This window comes from Seriola aureovittata, chromosome 11, assembly GCF_021018895.1.
Source record: "Seriola aureovittata isolate HTS-2021-v1 ecotype China chromosome 11, ASM2101889v1, whole genome shotgun sequence".
In the NCBI taxonomy this organism is placed as follows: Eukaryota; Metazoa; Chordata; class Actinopteri; order Carangiformes; family Carangidae; genus Seriola; species Seriola aureovittata.
The window spans coordinates 13,720,962-13,734,777 of record NC_079374.1 but is presented as its reverse complement, the minus strand read 5'-3'; positions in this window follow the sequence as shown (position 1 = coordinate 13,734,777).

Genomic DNA, 13,816 nt, shown 5'->3' with positions numbered 1-13,816 from the left:
CTGCAGCCCTAATCATCCCTGAAAACGTTCTGGGCTCAGCTCATTAAAATGCCTGACAGATTTATAAACAGCAGTGTGAACACTTCTGTGGTGAATGACAGAAAAGCTTAAGGATACACTCTCTATTCTCATCATACAAAGACATCAGCATGCTGACATGCCAGGCATAATCTGCAGGCATAAAGTAAGTTTTTAACATCTACGCTGTTATGTTCACACATCAGATCAGTCACATTCAGTAGTTTCTTTCCTATAATCAGCTATAAATTGAAGCCTGTATGTTTGATCCTTATTATCATTTATCAGTTTCTGCTCTTCACACCTGACAAACAAGTGGAGACTGGAGAAGTTGTGAAAATCATTTAATTAAAGGATTTTCTTTCGTAGCAAATCTCACATACAGAGACTTAGAGTTTCTGAGCTTGATTGTGTGCTGGATGTTCAAACTCTGAACTATAAAACGAAGGAAATCAGATTTGCTGAGATCCTGGAAAAAAACCAAAACAAATTTTATATATATATATATATATATATATATATATATATATATTTACATCAATGCTCTGTTTTCAATAGACTCTCACATGGAATGATGCACAAACTAGAAAGGGCACGCGCTCTGACACACATGATGACATGACGTCATTGAAGTGAAGTGCAAATGTCACTTTTTTTCACACATGGTTTTCTGATTCTCTTATGTTTCTTTCCCCATTGGACTTTTTATTGTTGCCGTTATTCATCATTATTATCATTATTGTTGTTGGACATTTTAACAATGTTGCCCCCAACTCTCAGCAGTTAACTCTGACAGTACGTTTTCATAATCCATAGAGACATATCAAAATAAGCCTCAATTTGTAATTACCTGGAATTTTCCTTTAGTTGCAGTTAACAGTGCTACACATGTCAAACTAAGAGTATTCCTTGTACTGCGGTTTTGTGTTATCATGGCAGGTGGCAAAGACAAAATGATTGACACTGATTGCTGCATAAACAAGCCGGCAGATTGAAATGTATATGAATTTATGTTTGTTCAAAACAAGGCATTTGGCTCGAGGCAGTTTTCAAATCAGCAGGCCATGAATATCAAATCATTCAAAATTACACAGAGCAGAGCGACTGGTGGACATCTGGTCAACCGGTGTCTGCGGATGATACTCTCCCCATGCTGCCTGCTCCTTAGCATATCAAAGACAGTAATGTATTTCTCAGACAGCAAGAGAAAAGAGAACCGATTTGAAAGGAAAGACTGAAAAACAGAAACAGGGAAAAAATATAATTTTGTTTGGATGGTTTATTCCATAGAGAAACACCTTTAATTTACATAATATCCAGAATAAGACGTTACACAAGCAGTGGGCTAATGAGTGTAATCTGCCAGGATTTTCAGACAGAGTTGCTCTTTGTTTTTAACCGCTGAGGTTGAACACCCCCACACCCCCGGCCACTGTTATCCAACCTTGTTTATGAGCTCCCTGCACAGTGAGAACACAGCACACACTGCAGAAAAAAGGGAAAGTGTGCTGCAGACATAATTCAGCAGCAAAGATCGCCCTGTACCAATCTTCCTTCCCTGAATACAGTTCAAAGCGATGTGAAATTGTCAAATACGTCATCTCCTCCTGCGCTGTTAAGCAAAGACAATCTCGCTCATTGTCGACACGCTGTCTCACTTGCCTCTGGCTGGTTGTCTGTTTTCAGAGGCCTGTCTCTCTGGAGTCAGAGTTCATTTACCGTCCTTTGTATCCATCAGATGAGTAACTCATGATGGAGCTGTGTTTAAGTTCAATGAAAATAAGCAAAGGTCTAACTTGCCCATAATTAAATTAACGAGTTTGACCCCAGCTATTTGTAACATCAGAGAATCTGTACAATGCAATACAATCAGGTGGGTTAATGATACCCTGCTGCCACTGTTACATCATTTCCAAAAATAGTTTGAATTATGCTTCAAGAGCACTTCTGCAGTTTAACTTTCTAATTGCAGTCACACTTTACAAACCCAATGTTACCACATGGTCCATTAGGTAGCTGTTCTGGAGCTTTCCATTACATCACATGATCTTCATTAGCAGATGGATCTTGTCCATTTGTCATAGACTTGTGGATGTTCGTATTTTCGTAAAACAAAATAAAGTTACTTTCTGGAGAAGAGATAACACATTGTTGCTCTAACAAATAGTTGTTCTAATATGAGCAATGGTGGCTAATGTTAGCTAAATATTTTTATATAATGCACATTACTGAGTCCGCTCTCTTAATGACACTTCCTCACCTGTGCTACCGCTATAGTAGCATAGCATTTTGGCTAAATGCTAAAAACAAGTTCAGCTAAACAGTAGTATAGCATTAGTGTTATTGACCCTTGCAGCAACAGCGGCCACTGATCAACAGAAGTCGAGTCATTCTTGTTTGCTTGAAAGCTGAGGTTCATTCTTGACCATGGAAACAGCATCTGATGATGAGAATCCTATAATATAACCCAAAGCTCCAGATGGATCTTGTGTTGAGATTCTTTTCTGTTTCCAAGGTCAAGAATGAGCTTTCAGTCTCAACTGGAATTAATCTTTTAAAAAAAAAAAATTAATAAAAAATAAATTAAAAAAAATCAAATTTTTTTCTTACTTTTCTATCATGTGAACTAAATGAATATATGGATATGGACTTGGAAGCACTGATGTGGAAACCGTTTTTCATTTTGATTATAGAGGCCTCCTCTTTCTGATTATTCACTCGAGCTTCTCCTCATGATGAGCAGAACGGAGTGCCACTGATCTCACACTGATTATTTACCAAGCAGCCAGTCAGAGGCTCAGGAGCTGAACTGATTATAAATGGATCAAATTAATAATACTGAGATACAGTGAATAAAAAAAGAGCTATTTTTTTGCATGCAAAATAAAGACACTGTATTTTCCTTTTCCTTGAGCATTTCCGTGTTGTTCTGTGTTCTCTTTAGACCATATTCCACCATGTAACAGCAGAGAGAGCTGTGGCATACAGTGCACAGTTCACTGAGCAGGCTGGCAGTCTTTACAAGACGAGGCTTATGAGGTGGACAGAATGATTGTGGTTAAAGTCGCCCTAATTCCCCATTATTGCTTTACTGACCAGGGAATAGTGGAGAACTGCAATTTTAGATTTGCCACAATGTGGAAAGGCATTAGGTGTGTTTGCACTGAGACATAAATGTAATGAAAGGGTGAAAATATCAACGCATGTCTGGAATGATCGATATCTGTCATGGCTTACATGTACCAGAGATGCATGTTTACACTGGGCAGTCCAGACTGTGTTAGGACAACAGGAGCAGTCGCTCACATAAATTTATTACAACTAGAAATGTAACAGTTTTATCAAAAAAAATAAAATAAAAATAACATTGCAAATTTTGTCATAATCGCTCACAATTAAAGATACCAAATGTGGCTGTTGAATGAGCAATATTATATAGTGAATCATCTCTTTTTCAGAAAAAATAAAACTAAACAGTTACATCTACCGATACATTTCCACTGTCATCTCATGGCCATTAAATCTCTTGAAAGAAAATTCAATTTTACATGTTTACCAATTGTTTAAAATCTCACTTTAATGACAAAAAAAACATATTTCTTCAATTATCCCTGGTTGTGTATCCCACTGCAGATAGTAGTGATTTGATTTGCCCTCGTTTGGAGATAATCCGTCTATGAGATTTCTTCCTCCACACAAATACAATGGCAGTGAATGGAATTTAGTTTAGGGTGCACATGAAAATTAACACTGTGAAAAATTACATTCTAAAAAATGTACAATAGTTTGTTTTTCCTGGTTACTCTGGATAATGATAAAATGCACTATTAACAGTAGTTAACAGGAAAGGAAAGGAAAATTTTATATTCTGAGCAGTCTTGGTACAAACAATGTCCTGTTGAGACTAAAGTTCATTCCTGATCTTTGAAACCGTAGCTCACAAAACAGTCCATTTACCACATGGTCCATTTAGTGGTTTCAGTTTTCAGTAGCTCTGTTTGCTAATGAAGAAATCGTTTTTTTTATACCGACTCACAATCCGTTCCGTGGATTATACAGAGTAAAGAGATCATTGTTTCTGGTAAGAGACTTGAATGCTGAACAGAATGCTGTTACTGGCACAAAACAAATTCTCCTCCTATGGGTTGCATTGGAGACATAAAACTCAGACATGACAAAACCTGGACAAACACAAGCAAAACTATTTGTGTGTCTGACATCATTACAGCTAAGTGGAGAAATGTGTTTTTTTTGGGGGGGTTTTTTGGAATTCGTGTAGCTTACCCTTTAAAATATCAAATGTTCTGACATAATGTAAATATGTTGTTTTGTTAATGTACATATCACATACATAGATTAAATTAAATTTGAGGATTGTGTATCTCTGTGCACATAAACGGAAAAAGCCCTGATACCATCAGTGTAAGGTTAGAATAAGAGAGCTTTTAGAAATCAGAGATGATATTTGACTTCAAAGCAATTTAAAAATTCCTGAAAGCCTGTCTTAAAGCACAAACAGTAATTAGCCATCACTTCATTTAATGGGCGAATGTTAAAACAGTGATTAGCTTGTCTTTGTTGTCTTGATTAATTCATTCAGTGGTGTGAAAGCAAGCAGCTGCAAGTCTGCTAATCAGTGGCAGCAATCATCACAACACGGCAATCTCCATGACTGTCTGGTGTGAGGAAAAGATATTATAGTGCACACAACTATCCACCAAGACTTCAGGACGATCATATCCAAAATCCATTGTTAAAGGATCAATTATAGGAAATACCACCGATATATTTTTCCATATGTCAGTAATGGTGATCATGTCTTTGTTGCTTACAAATTTTAATTATAGGCTTCATGCCAGGTATTGTACTGTTTTTTCATACATTTACATGTTACACACAGACAGATAATAGGTCAAATTAACACGCAATTCAACATTAAATTGTACGTGAAAGAAGGGAACGAAAATGGAAAATGTGAAAGAAGTAAAAATTAGGAACACATGAGAATAAACTGATTCCTAGAGCCAAATCTGACTACTCTTTTAAAAATCACCAGGAAAGATTTCAAAGGTTTACATGACAGCTGTGTTTGTGACAGGTTAAAGAGATGACGTCTTTTGCTGTCATTTAAAAACACAGGAGCTTCTCATTTCACAGGTTTGGGAACGATCTGAGGCTTGTATCTGTTGAGTTTCTGTGACTGCAGCGTCTAAAGAGACATTTTCAGTTATTACGTATAAACCGTTTCTTCTTAGTTAGTACGTGAAATGTTCTTTGTAAACAACTGTAAATTGTGCATGACCACCAGTTTAACAAGGTCTGTTTCCTCTTTACAGTGGGTGATCTAATTAGCATCATCAGCATGACAGTGATGTTACAGTGAAGGCAACCTCCATATTCCCCTTGTCCAGATTTAAAATGAAGCAAATCCCTACAAGATTAACCAGACACCCAAGGCCATAAATGTTTATCTAAATAAATTAAACTGAATGAATTATTAAAATCATTTTAAAACATCAACAGACAGACAGATAATTGCAGGAAAAGCAGAGGTGTGACTAAAAACATTGATAATGGTTTCTCTGCTACAGACCTTTCTCACAGCAGACAGGTGTGGTTTTGCATTCAGGCGAGCTGGAGTCCGGTTACAGCGCACGCTGGCTCACTCTCACCACTTCCTGGCACATTTGATGCAGAACTGAACCATCATTAACAAAATTAGCTTCACCTGTACTTCTCCTGCTGCTGACAACGTGCTGTGGCTCACCATGGCACTTCAACTGAACAAAGCTACTGCTAATGCTATTAGCTACACAACGTCCCAGGTACTTCGGCGTAATTCACAGACCTCACAGTGCAGAACACAGCTCACAGTTAAAATAGAGAAGAAAACTCGAGCCATTGTTATGGTTTAATAGGGTTAGTTAAGGTATCAATATCAAGCACTAACAATACTGACCCTTATCTTTGTGATGACATAAACTGTGCTTGGCAGAATTAAGGTGCCTCAATGCTAAATATTAAGTTATTTAAAATTATTTGCACTAAATAAGGCTGGGAAAAGGCTGCGAGTATTCAACCTTTTCCTTGTTGTCAAAAATCCCACGAGGAGACTGAAACCATTGATATTAATCCAGATCTCAGTGTTACTAAGAACCATTTCTTCAGGCTGAAGATGTAAATCTTTAAGAACTGGTCGCAAATATTTGGTTTTATTATTTTAAAAATTGTTGGTAAAATTAATTTATGGTTGGTTTTATACTTTTCATGGGATTTCTTGAAAAAAGTTAGAATGTAGAAAGTCACCTGACTTATCCTTTAAAATAACTGATTATGTAAACAGTGGATACTTGTCATATGTCAACTGAAGACAATATATCTCCTGACGTCATGTCCCTCTCACAGCCAAGTGTTTGGCTCCACAGCTTTGTCAACAGCTGGCACGGCCGAGCTGAGGAGTTTATTTAGTCTCTGTAGGCCTGTCAGACAGGCCCGATCCTCGTTTCACCTCGATAACACAGTTTATGAGCATTAGAAGCATAAGACAGACTTTAATACCGCCAATAAAAGCGGTGACCTCACAGTCCCTGGTGTCATCTGATAAACCACAGTAATCACGCTCCCCTTCATGTGTGCCCTCATTAGCTCGGCGCTGCTCTTAAACATTTGATAGTTAAATCCTGGGTTAGCAGTCTCATCTGTAATCCCATTAACTTCATCAAGCTCAGCCCCGACTTAACTGTTGGAGAAAATGTGTGTGAGACCATGTGGGACCTCGCTGAGACAGAACTAATTCTGTCAAATTGTGTGCATCTTGAACATATTTTTAAAGTCCACATAAGGATTTCTGAAATCCACCCCAGACCCATTTAGTAGATTTATGGAAATCCCATTAAAGGGTGACTGACTTGAGTTAGTGCTGTAGAAATTGGAAAATACAGCTGTTGCGACAAAAATGGACTTAGCTCATCTTTCATGTCGCATAATGAATATAAAAATGCAGTAGCACTGTGAAGTAAGAATGCATAGAGAGATGCCTGTTCATTACACCCATTATGTTTATTGATGGAAAGAAAAAGATTTATTAACCTCATAGAAAACAATTCAATGGAAAATAAAACCGTAGAGAGTGTCTTGATTGATATAATTGTAAGTGACAGTAGAAAATGGTCACTTTGCATACTGTATTATTTTGATTCACATGTGAAATTCTCACCTAGCCTTTATCCCCACAAGGTCATTTCAGTGGAGCTGCATCCTCCAAGCATGACGGTGAGTCAAACCTGAGACAACTGCTTCATACATTCAGAGGCAGTGGAGCCAACCGCCTTTTAGAAGTCAATGAGTTTCCAATAAATCCGTATTTTTATTGAAACCTGCAAAGCAGAGAAGACAACAGTTTGTCCAATTTACAGGAATGTGCGATCTTGCATGTAACCTTGAATTTGTCGCACATTGTGTTGTTACTTTGATGAATGAATAAATGAATAGAACAGCAGCAGATACAGACGTTTTTAAAGCTGCTTATTTTGTTCATCACATTAAATTAAAAACTAAAACCTTCCGTCACTCCATGTCCCAAACGATTAGTAGAATGCAGGATTTATTGAACACTTCCTGACGTAGTCTGATGGGTCTGTTAAGTGGGTTAGTAGAGTCAACACAAAGAACAAAACAAAAACATGTAAGATATGATAAATATATTGATCATACACAGGGAAATTAAAATGCCAGCAGAAGCAGAACAAGACTAAGCCATGCTGGCAGCTCTGTGAGGTTGTACTTGAGATAAATGCTAACATCTGCATGTCAACATGCTACAATAATAACGCTAGCATGTCCATGTATAGCAGGTATAATACTGACCATGCTCACCATCTTGGCTTTGTGTGTGTTAATACTAATATTTGCTGACTAGCACTAAACACAGAGTGATAATAAAGTATTGGACAAAATGAAATTTGGATCAGATGATGGCACTATGTGAACGATGAAGGGGTCAAAGTTATTACAGTTCATCCTGTGAGGACCATGAATGTGTGATCCATATTTCACAGCAATCCATCCATTAGTTGTTGACCTATTTTAATAAAAAAAAACAAAATGTAAACCTCATGGTGACACAAGAGGAAGTTTCAGGTAATCAGGATGTGTCACCAAAATAAAGTCAATGAGATTCATCCTCTGGAGACCACGAATGTCTGAGCAAAATTTCATGACACTGCATCTAGAGACTAGTTCAGACTAGTTCAGCCTGGACCAAAGTGGTGGGCTCACCAAGCGACCAACCACGCGGCTAGCATGTCTAAAAACAAATGCGTGGTATACATCCAGTAAGTAACTTAAAAAGATAGAATACAGTTTACATCATGAAAAACTACTTTATATAAAATGAAGCATAAAAATACTTAATATCACATACACCAATCACCAACAGCAACTATTAAGTGTCCTCAGACAAAAATAGCCTCAATCAAATGAGGTGAGGAGAGAAGGAAGAGTAACATGTCTTGTTTCTACAGAAAACAGTGTTAGCATCACTTAGCAGTGACTGTGAGGATTTTGTACCTTTCTGTGGTTTATATAATTGTAAAACTGAATATCTTGAGTTTTTGACTGATGATCAGACAAAAGAAGACATTCTAAGACGTCACCTCGGGCTTTAGGAAATTGTGATGGAGATTTTTCACTACTTCTAATATTTTATAGATTAAATGATTAATGGAAATAATCGGTTAACAGTTAAATAGTGTGACTGACTTATAGTCCAGTTGTTGTTTTGGTTTGATTTATCCAGAATCTGATCTTTTACATTATCCTCACCAAGAGAAAAACTTTCTTTTTCATGTAAACAGAGGAAAAGCTTGAGCTTTTTGACAACAAATTAAATAGAACCTGAAGATCAAATGTGAGACAATAAGGAATCTATCACAATAACCACCGACCACAAGAATGTGCTCAGAGCCAGCTCAATAAAACTGAGTACAATCTGTACAATATGGCCCACCGTGAAATGATCGACGGCGTAATGAAGGAGCTAATGAGGGGGATCAAGATCGCTGCAGAGCCAATAAATCAACACAACTGTGCCTGCAATGATACAGGAGCAATCAGTAACACTGGTCAGTGCACAGTGAGCAGGAGGGGGGTGGGGGGACTGAAGAGGGGGGAGGGGCAACGGAGACAGGGGTCTACAATGTGAAGCAAGTCAATGTCAAGAGCACATTGATGATGTTTTATGGCTTTAAAAAAAAAAAGAGCACAGCTTCGTTTTGTGTGCAAAATATGAAATTAAGTCTATTCCATAAGCATGATCATGAAATAATTAAACACATAGCTTCATGATGAATATGGTATGGTAATTCTTGCAATTAATAAGAATTCCTGTTGACACCTCTCTGGATAAAATCAATCCTCAGATTCCCGCTGAAGTGTCTGCCGATCAATACGGCTTTGCACTGATCAGCAGTTAGTGAAGAAGATTCCCTCGCGTGAGCATGTTGAAGCGAAAGGTCAATCAACACTTCAGTTAAGAGACACCTTAGGAGGCTCCCTGACAGCAACTTTAGAAATCATTTAAAAATAAATCGTCCTCACGGTGAGATCAGAAGACAATTCCACTGCTGTTGTCATCAGTGAATCAATATTTATGAATTATGAATCAGAAACAAACATCAAGACAGTTTTGCCTTCAAAATTCTGTCATGAACAAAGAAAGTGAGATGCCAGTGGAGAAGACAGCAGCTTTTGTCTGTCATCTTGAACAAAAGAATAGGAACAAAAGCAGAGAACATGTGAGTAGTTTAGGTTTAAGTAAGGCTGGCATTTTTCGACACCTTTCTTACAGTCATCAAATCCCATGAAAAGACCAAAACCTACAATGTGTCCATCCATCTCTCTGTACTGTCTGATTATCCTTCTCTGTCTGTGGCTCTCAGCCCAAAGCATATTTGTTCCTCCTGAAGATGTAAGTCAGGTCAAAACATCAAGTATAACTGTTTTAAAAGACTTAACAACTTGCTAAAAGAGGTGAACCGTATTGTTCTCTGGAAAACGTTCTTCAAACTGTAGTAAATTGTGCATCAATCAAATAGATCAGGAGATGATTTTTGGGGTATAGGGCATTTTCACAAGACACAAAATTACATTCGTTTCTAATCTATTTATTTCTAAGATTATTTTCAAACACTTTTTTGGTCTGATTTTCTGCCCTTCTCTTATGAATACTGTTTATCTTAACCAACTTTAACTCCTTAATTCAACTGCTCACAGCTAATAAACATGTAAATAAGAGTTTGCAGGCAGCCATTGCTTCATGTTAGAGGTTATAGGTAGAAAAGGTTAGGAGTATTTGCAGCAGCGGGACAGTGTATGAGGCACTAACTCAAAATTAACGACAGCACATATGATGGTAATAAAGGAACAACTGGTTTGTGGTTGATCAATGTGTTTTTAATGTGTTGTGGAATAACCAATATCAACCCTTGGATATAATGATTGATACATCAATCACATTTAAAGTCGGTTACCCAGAGGTCGGTGTCAGGTGGTAGGAACGGATTGGCAGGATGTCTTTTTTTAAGTTATAAAGGTTAAAACCCAGGGAGCATTTTGCTCAACAAGGTCCAGACAATATACTGTACATTTACAAAGGGCGGCCCAGGCAAAAACGTGAGGGAAAGTTTGTTATAGAAGCTTAAAAAGAAAAGAGGGTAGGCTGACTCAACAGCTGGTGGCAGGTGGAGCTGATCCCAGTTGACCTTAGGTAAGAAGCAGGGTGGGAAAACCCTGGACAGGTCGCCAGTCTATCACAGGGCTGACAGACAGAGACAAACAACTATCTACTGCTATTGGAGAGAAATAAAGAGAGATCAGTTATTTATAGGTACTTTGTCATACTTCAGTAAAAATATGAATGCATAATTAAAGGAGGAGTAAAGGAATATTTCTACATTGTAGTTTTGCTGCATTTACTTGAGAAAAGGATCTGAATACCTTTTTCAGCAAACAGTAAATCCCAGCCTGACAAGAAGTCTGCCAACAGTCCTGCCTGGTTTTACCAGCATGTGCAGCCTTGTGTCATCGGCACAGTGTGAGTGGAGGGACCGTCATAAAATATTGATAACAAAATAAGCACATTCATATGGGAAGCAGTATTGAGTAATGGAGTAGGACCCACACATACAGTAATAGGTAAACCGTAGACCTTCATGCATACTAATGTCAGCAGAGAATGATGGGGGAGACATCCTGGAGCCTCCAGACGCACGGAGGAGGCCCAGTGCCCAGGGGAAAGACTGGCAGAGTCGGGCTCACTCGATGCACGTGCACATGCCCACTGGGGATTTGCCTCCACCCATGCACTTGGTGATAGCTGATACACCCCTATAATGCTATTAAATAGATGCACAACCCTGGTGGCAAAGCCAGATGCCGTGCACAATCGCCCTCCAAACAAGAGCAAAAGCAAACAGACTTAGTATGATAGTATGTGGAGGTTGCCAACTGAAAATAATGAGCAGTTATCAGTATTTGTGGGAAGAACATATTATATCTCATCAGGAGTTCAATTAAAAGCAGAGACCATGTATAAAAGAAATATCTTATTCCTTAAATTTGAATAACAATAGAGGCCATCTTTGCTCGGTGCTGCAGGCAGCTTGCATTGTGTCCCATGTTTGGTTTGGGACACAACCAGTGTATTTACATAATCTGAATTAAATGTAAATCAAGCTGTTTCATCTCCGTCTCCCTGGATTTGATGGGTTAAAGCGTGTGCTCAAAAGCAGCACCCCTCAGCAGGGGGAAAGAGTCTTCATTGTTGAGAAATCTGGAGTGCAAGGCCTGGAGCACCGTCTTTTCAGCAAACCTCTGCGTTTTTCATATTTACCCCTGATGCCCCCTGAAGGAAAGAGGGTAGCCACTTTGTATTTATGATACAATTCACGTAAATGAGGCTGTTTGGCCTTAATCTTTGGCTAATTAAGTGCCGGTCTGCTGAGGCAGACTGCTAAGGGCCAAAACGTAATACCTGTCGAATTATGGGAACAGCTGGAGCAGCCTGTCTGTCAGCAGATCAGCTCCACATTATTATCCTGCTCATTTATGGAGAGGCTAAAACAGGGAGACTCCCAGCTATTGTGGTATGTTGGCCATTTTTATTCCTGTTGCCATTCTCTCCCAATTAGGCTCTGCCGTATGTGATGGCTCCATGTGTGTGGCTCGTCATTTTGTGAAATATGGAATCTGCTGATGGGAAAACAGCGAATTCATAAACAATGCTTTTTCATTTCATAAAGCAGTGTGTGGATCATGTTCAGCACCAAGACAGTCTGTTTGAAAGCTTCTCTTTCCTGCTGCATTAGCCAGAAAATGGGGAAACCTCTAAACGCTCTGCATTCATTAATGAAAACCTCATGAAATTAACATTAAAATCATTATGGAATGAATAATGAATAACACAGAGCTGTTTGCCAGGGGGAATTCAATTAATCCAACAATTAAAATGAATAGCCTGCATGTGGAGGTGAAAACCAATGAAAAATAGCACTGACACTCCGCTCCCCCTCCCCTTTGATTTAACTTCAAAGATGCAGACCCGTACTGTAGCATCACTGGGTTCCAGCTTTGTAAATACGTTGCATCAAGCCAAAAAGTGTTGTTATTCACCAACACTGTGACCTACATAGCAACATTTATAATTCTCCCCTCTGTGATCAGCAGCTAATCAAGGCTGCCCCAGTTAGGCACTGCTAGGGAGCCTCAGTCTGTTGGCGGGGAAGAATTTCTGTGAGATGAAAAACACACAACTGACTCAGAGAAAGCGTATCACTCCAATGATAACATGTTATCAGACGTTTTGTCTCACATTGAAATGATACAAGTGGAATAAGTGAAGAACTGATCTTATCTTAGTCTTAGTTTTGAGTAGATCTCTAATTGAATTTTTTTTCCCTCAGTTAACCTGAAGGGATCATTCTACGTGATTCCTTTAAATTCTTCATTCATTTGAACTGTGTTACTATAAATAACAGAAGCAGCAAGTCAGTGACTTCAATATGAGGCTTATGTTTGGATGTAGCGCCACCTGCTGGAAATTCAAAGCTGGTGCTGGAGGATTAATGGGAGAAAGGTTCAGCTAAGAGTTAAGCAAATTAAATATTTTGCTCAGGTTTTCTGTTTATAATGTTATGTATAATATAATGTCATTCTATCATACAGTATTCACATTGTATGCTGTATTGTTCTGCTGGGTGTGCAAACATCTGTGTAAATGCCAGGCTGGTGTGGTCTTGGAGCGGTTTATCTGTCGGCCAAAAATTATTTTTCTTATTTATTCTGCCTGGGAATGATCATACATTTGCATAAACAGCTATGTTTAAGGATTCTTGTATGTCCTGTGTGATAATAATCCATCTAAACAAGCATCATGTGTTTTATCATGATGTACAGTCGAGCCAGAGTTACAAAAACTGCTGTAAAACTAAATATTATATACTAAAGTTTATAGGATTTTAATCCAAAGGGGATTTGGAAGCAGGTCCCAGCTTTCACATTCAAGTCAGTCAGTATGAATGAAAGCACATGGGCCTGTACCCTGAGAATAATGTACTCAGGCATGTGCAGAGTCAAGTGAAGTCAGTGCAGGCCAGCACATTTCGATCAATGGCTGTAAAAGGCAACTACTGGTGACAGTGGCAGTGGCTGACTAACAAATAAAAGGCACAGCTACGTCTGAAATGTCATCATCAGGCACACACGTCACATTTTCAGGTCATAACAGTGATCATCTTGTCTA